Source organism: Magnolia sinica, chromosome 16 (genome assembly GCF_029962835.1).
Source record: "Magnolia sinica isolate HGM2019 chromosome 16, MsV1, whole genome shotgun sequence".
In the NCBI taxonomy this organism is placed as follows: domain Eukaryota; kingdom Viridiplantae; phylum Streptophyta; class Magnoliopsida; order Magnoliales; family Magnoliaceae; genus Magnolia; species Magnolia sinica.
Genome location: NC_080588.1, coordinates 18,189,805 through 18,197,053, shown reverse-complemented (window position 1 = coordinate 18,197,053; position 7,249 = coordinate 18,189,805). Strand labels below are relative to the sequence as shown.

General features: G+C 39.0%; 1 long non-coding RNA gene across 1 annotated transcript; it reads right to left on the bottom strand.

Annotated features, from left to right (window-relative positions):
• Positions 1 to 4,473: 4,473 nt before the first annotated feature.
• Positions 4,474 to 4,669, bottom strand: LOC131229644 (uncharacterized). Its single transcript, XR_009163511.1, has 2 exons — positions 4,592 to 4,669; positions 4,474 to 4,508 (listed from the first exon to the last, which is right to left on the bottom strand). It is a non-coding gene; the product is annotated as an uncharacterized LOC131229644 (long non-coding RNA).
• Positions 4,670 to 7,249: the final 2,580 nt, after the last annotated feature.

The following is a 7,249-nucleotide window of genomic DNA, read 5'->3' as shown; positions in this document are numbered from 1 at the left end:
GTCCAAACTATTACTAGTAATGGATGGGTAACCACGATTTAGAAATAGGTGGCTAACTATTGCCATAGTCTAGCCCAAAAGAAGAAGGGGAAAAAGCATACGTACTTAGTTACTCCTTTTTTCTTAGGTCAAGGATGGATCGGGTTTGGTTTAGATCTAGGTTAGGTCCATTTTAGTATGACCCAAATCAGACCCATTTGAAACTAGGTCTTAGACGGTTCGAGTCACATTGATTTTTAGGACCCGGGCCCAACCTATTTAGTAATCTGGTTGTACTTTTGGATACAATACCCACCCCTTGGGTCTAAATTTTAGGTCCAAACCCACTAGCTGTTGAGTTGGATCCAATGACCCACTAGGTCAACCCAACCCATGTGTGCTAACACTAATGACAGGCATTTCATCCTTTCATGAAGAACTTCTTACGATGTTTATTTAATGACATTCTTGCTTTCAGTCCTTGATTATTTCTTGACCTTAATTATTTACAACAAGTATTTGATGTACCACAGAAGATGCCACCATATATTAAGTTAAACATGTGCTCTTTCCTTGTCCTTGGTGTTTTGTTTTGGGTTAAATGAAGGGATCAAGGTAGACTAGGAGAAAATTTGGGCCTAGTAGAGTGGCCCATGCCTCAAACCCTTTAGAAGGTCCATTCTTTTCATTGCTTGGTGACATTTCACTAGCGATCTATTCGAAATTTCAGAACTATTATGACAAAGGAAGGTTTAAGCTGATTGCTTCCTTTAATTAGAAGTTTAATGAAGCATGTACCTACTCCATATATGATATTAAGTTCTACTGAGTGGTCTAGGCGCTACAACATTGAAGGCAATACTTGATTCATTGCAAAGTTTTCTCTATTAGGATCACGAGTCATTGAGATATTTCAACTCACAACAAAAGACAAGTGCTCACTATGCAAAGTGGACATCATTTTTACAATAGCATAATTTCTTTTGCATTATATAGCTGAAATACGAAACAAAGTAGCAGACACTTTGAGTATTAGGGTGCTGCTATTGGGGAGACTTACCATAGAGGTTGTTGGAATTGAGGCATTAAAAGAAAAATACATCGAGGACCCCACTTTCAGCAAGGTGCGGGACCAATGTGCATGACACGGGTTCCAGCTCTTGCACTTCCAAAAACACTTTCTATATGGAAAGCAGTGCTTCAAAAGTTGGTATGGTGCAATCCATCAATTTCTATGAATATCTGGCAAAGATCATATTACCGAGGATACCTCTGGGGAGAGCATCATTTGCACAGGTCCTGATAAAGGTCTTGATAGGCTAGTTCCAAGGGGTTACTCAGAGAACTGATATAGCCTATAGCCTGAGGCCTAATCCCCTGCACCCTTGTCATGTGTCTATGGGATTGAATGACAACCCCTTGTCCCATCTCAAAAGTGAATAAAAGCATCCAACTAAGAGTAAATGGATACAAGGATCATACAATTCCACTTGGGTGCATTGGAAGAATGAGCACAATGATCATATAGGTTTCAATTTTAATATTCCCCATATAATACTCACCTAGTTTCTCCTGCTGCAGTTTGGCATGAACCCATAGTTTCCAAACATGGCCTAGAGAAAACACAAACATCCCTGACCTCCCTTTAAAAATCACCCCATTGCAGTAAAAAAGAGTAGGAAGTGCCCTACAGTGGTTACGTCATTGTGCATAAAATTCATACAATGTATAATATCGAGACATTGAACTTGATCTAGAGCAATTGCCAAGCATCGAGTTCCATGTGCATTGTACTTGATCGACGAGCATATTGAGACAAACTGAAAATATTGTGGGATAGTATAAAGTTCATTTCATCATTCACTAAAATTACAGAGTATGCTATACATCGAAACTTGCACTTCCGGTGAGTATATAGAAAATTTTCAAGTATATGCATTTCAGTGCGAGTTCTTTCTCTAATCACAATAGACTTGAGAGGAATTCGGATTAACCCTACCAAGACTATCGTGATTAGAGAAGGAACTCGCAATGAAATGCACATTCTTGGAAATTTTCAGCACTCCAAGATTACTGTAAATCTTTGAATAATACATTCTTACAAAAATTTCTCCCTTACACTGCACAAATATCACCTCCTGACTACAGACAAGCAATCATATGCCATTGACTTCCTCTAATCGGAGGTGAATTTTTGCATGTCTATTCCCTCCAAGGTGAGATCGCTATATAAAATGTCAATGAATTTCATCACGAATATGCCGCAGTCATAACCATTGTCCTGCTTCGGCGAGAATTCATCGAATCTGACGGTCCACTTCTTCCCTTCAAGCGCAGTACTGTCTCCAGTGGCATGGAAGAGAACGGGGAGTGCATCGGTCATATTCTTCATCTTATGCTTGAACTTCGGTGTTAGATATGTGTATAAGCTATCCACAATAATGATTTCTCTTTCTCTAGGATAGATGACAAGTAAAAACCAATGTGAATTGTCATGATTTATTGGTGTATAAACCTGTCCATGATTCACAAAATAATATATTTGTCAAAACATGATAGAACATATAACAGTAAGAGATGATGTTCTGTGACAAGTGCATTACCCGTTCATAACACCAAATTGCCCTGGCATATGGTTTATCTCGCTACCTAGCAATTGCGTAGGCCGTGATCAGCTGGCCTATTAGCGATGACCGTTCTAATGCTGAATTGGAGGCCCGGTATGCGATCAAAACCGGCAAACACCCCTCGAGGCTTTGCTATTACAAACATAATCAAAGTTCAATACATGTGATAAAATAAAGTTTTCAAACAAATTAAGGATTGCCATAATAAACATTTACCATAAAATATGTAGAACAGAACTTGCAATCCTGAGGATATGCTATTGAGAGGGCGTTATGCCTTTTCTCAAGGAAGTCGATGTATGTGTCGATAGCCTAAACAATATGATAGTACAATTTCGTCATATATTCATATAACAATTAATTACATGGCAATCGATGCATATAGAGAATAAATTAGTAATGCTTACCTTGCTATCAACCCAGGCATCATTCATCCATATCGTTCTGAACCATTTTTCCTCTGACATGTCCTTGTTTGCTTCATACCAGTCCTCTGCCTTTTTCACCTCCTGTGCGGATAGTATCCTGAAAAGATCCATCTATACAAGAAATGGTATCAGAGAAGTAGCAAAAGCTGTTACTTGCTCGGTTCACGAACCACCCTAGGGGTTGTATTGAATGCAGACAAGGACAAGTATGGAGAAACCTTGTAATATGACGGCTTTGGTATCCTTTTGGTTCTCCTTTCATAAACAGGAGGAGAAGTGGATGCATGTTCAAGTTCTTTATCTTCAATATCATTTACTTCCACTCTATTCCTCAACTCCTCACCCTCCTCCTCCATCACAAACTGCCCCCTCTATTTAGGACTACCTTCCTTCTCCTTATTAAACTCATCCCTCTCATTCGCTAACTTTTTCTTGTCTGCCTCAAGGCTTGTATCGAATGCAGACAAGGACAAGTATGGAGAAATCTTATAATATGACGACTTCAGTATCCTTTTGGCTCTCCTTTCATAAACGGCATGAGAAGTGGATTCATTCCATAAATTACCTTTGACATTACTATACGATTGCACATCAAGATCCACATGTCCAAGTTCTTTATCTTCAATATCATTTACTTCCACTCCCTTCCTCAACTCCTCACCCTCCTCCTCCATCACATTATGTCCCCTCTGTGTACGACTACCTTCCTTCTCCTTATTAAACTCCTCCATCTCATTTGTTAACTTTTCTTTGTCCTTGAAGAACCATTCCTTGTCCAGAAAGAACAATTCCTTCTCCCTCCTCAGTAACGTCTTCCTGTCATCAAACAATGCTTCTTTCCTTCTCATCTCTGCCCTCTCTTTTCTCAATTTGTCCCTCTCATTTTTCAATTCCTCTCTCTCTTTCTTCAACTCTTCCCTCTAAATCATAAATTCCTCCATAAGAACAACATTCGGTCTACCACCCCTCGGTCACTCTCCCTCCTCGCCTTTCTCATCGCTATCATCTGACTCGTCACCCCCCTCGTGATCAATCTCATTACCCTCCTCATCATCTTCCTAGGTCTCAGTAAGCTACAAAAATATATAGATGGATATGTAAGAGTAAGGATAACTTTACAGTGGCAGACATGAAATTATAGTTCATTTTTCGTAACATCTCACCTAGAAACTGTCACGCACAGAGCGAATGACATCCGTTTCCCATTCTCGTAGCGTTGGTTCTAATTTCATTACTACTGTTGTCTGCAAAAGAACAAAGAGTAATGTTAAATAAAAAAGCATATATGTCAAGTTAAGCAAAGTAAATGATGGGGATATATATATAAACTTATAACTTTACTCTCGAAAATAGCATGTATTCTGTTATACCTCCAACCCTTCCAGCCTTGATATTAAATGAAGCGTGGAATTTGATGCGGAACATACGAAATAACGCAGTCTTGTAGGGCCGGTAATATCTCTACTGCCCATACCTGTTAGAATGAAATTGCACCAGGTTAAAAATCCATAATTGACTATAGAGGGAAAACATATATAAAGTAAAAGGTGTTCTTACTTGTAGAGGAAGGACACAACCACATACAGTGTACCAAGGGGAACTTGATGCAGCAACAACAGATTCAATTCCTTGCGACATTGTATAGTATCCCAAACTACCCTAGGGATACATATAGAAATCATCTAGCAAGTCAACTAGGTAAATATAATCCATGTTGCACATGGTTTTCGGTTCAGTTCCCCTAAGAAAGTGCTCTACAACTAGAAGTAGGGCAACCTACACGATGTCCTCATGCTCATTGGTGTCAACTAATCTCTGAAACACCTCCATTAGTTGCTTCTTTAATACTGGATATTCTTTGAAGTATTTGTCTCTTAATGAACCCGTACTGCAACGATTCTTCGATACAGTTAGATCTCCAATCTTAAGACCGGTAATGAAGGCGAAGTCCATCTCGGTAAAGTGCAATTGCCTCCCATTGATCTCAAATACTAGATCACCTTTGTATCTTACAAAAAGAAGGTGAAATAGAGCCCCTAAAAATCTAAAGGTTGTAACATGCAATAGAAACGAGAAAGGAGATTGCCTAAACAAATTTAGACGACTATCGTGCTTATCCACTCCACCCTTCACCTTGTCAAACCACCATGTGAGTGAACACCTACATGTTGGGTTGGGGATTATGGCAGAATATTCGTCGCCTGCAAAGATGAATTAAAAAACATATCAAACATAAAATTCACAAGATAAACGTTGTAGACAAAATCAGACTACGTTGAAAAGAATGTAGCATTTCATTAATTTGAACAAGTTTCGTATGAAATGGAGACAGAACTAGAACGGGAAATACTGAAAATTGTGCAAGCCAAACTACCAGTGTAAGCATGACAAACTATAATTTGATCGGGACAAACATGAAATTGAGCGGGGCAAACTACATAATGAACAGGGCAAGCTAGATATTCAATGGGGCAAACTATAAAAAATTTAATGCATAATCTCCTGATCAATGTGTATTCCTGATTAATCTCATTTTTCAATTATTCAACCATATCATTTTACCAAGTTCAACATTAGCCAGATTAATGAACACATATGTTTTGATGCAGCAAGAAGATGTTATTTGTAATTGGTTTTGTTGGTTGGTTAATTGGTCACAATTTCTTCATGAAATGGGTTGGATTCATATTAGATCGAATAAGTACATGTAATCAACTACGGCAAACATGAAATTGAGCGGGGCAAACTAGAAATTGAGCGGGGCAAACTAGAAACTCAGCGGGGCAAACACGAAATTGTGTAGGGAAAAATAGAAAATTAGCGGGGCAAACATGAAATTCAGCGGAGCAAACTATGAATTCAGCGAGGCAAACTAAAAAATCAGCGGGGCAACCTGAAAAATCAGTGGGGCAAACATGAGATTGAGCGGGGCAAACTAGAAAATCAGGGGGGCAAGCATGAAATTGAGCGGGGGAAACTAGGAAATGAGCAGGGCAAGCATGAAATTGAGCAAGGTAAACTAGGAAATGAGCAGGGCAAGCATGAAATTAAGCGGGGCAAACTAGGAAATGAGCGGGGCAGTCATGAAATTGAGCGGGGCAAGCATAAAATTGAGCGGGGCAAACATGAAATTGAGCGGGGCAAACATGAAATTGAGCGAGGGAAACATGAAATTAAGCGTGGCAAACACAGAAATGAGCGGGGCAAGCATGAAATTGAGTGGGGCAAACATGAAATTGAGCGGGATATACTACATACATTTAATGTGGGCCCATCTAAGTGTAGGTTATAAGTGTAGATTATAGGTTTAGGTTTAAGTTAGGTTATGGGTTAAGGGTTAGGGAACTGAGAATGGGTTAAGGTTTAGGTTTAGGAAATCAGGTTCGAGACCGGGTTTAGGTTTGGGTTTTCAAGTTTAGGTTAAGGAGTTGAGATTAGAATTAGGTGTAGGTTTATGTTTAGGAATTTGAGAATACATTTAAGTTACAGGTTTAAGTTTAGGTTATTAGTACCGGTTATAGGTTTAGGTTTAAGTTAGGCTATAGGTTAAGGTTTAGGGAACTGATAATAGGTTAAGGTTTAGGAAATCAGGTTCAGGACCGGGTTTAGTTTTGGATTTTCAAGTTTAAGTTTAGATTAAGGAATTGAGATTAGGATTAGGTTTAGGTTTAGGTTTAGGGATTTGAGAATACATTTAAGTTTTAGGTTATAAGTGTAGGTTATAGGTTTAGGTTTAAGTTAGGTTATAGGTTAAAGTTTAGGGAATTGAGAATAGGTTAAGGTTTAGGTTTAGGGATTTGAGAATACATTTAGGTTTTAGGTTTAGGTTTAGGTTTAGGTTTTGAGCGGGGCAAACATGAAATTGAGTGGGGGCAAATTAGAGAATCAGCGAGGGAGACATGAAATTGAGTGGGGCAAACTAGAAATTGAGCAGGGCAAACATGAAGTTGAATGGGGCAAACTAGGAAATGAGCGGGGCAAGCATGAAATTGAGCTAAGCAAACTAGGAAATGAGCGGGCAAAGCATGAAATTGAGTGGAGCAAACTAGGAAATGAGCGGGGCAAATATGAAATTGAGCAGGGCAAACTAGGAAATGAGCAGGGCAAGCATGAAATTGAGCAGGGAAAACATGAAATTGAACGAGGCAAACATGAAATTGAGAGGGGAAAACATGAAATCAGTGGGGCAAACTATAAAATCAGCAGGGCAAACAT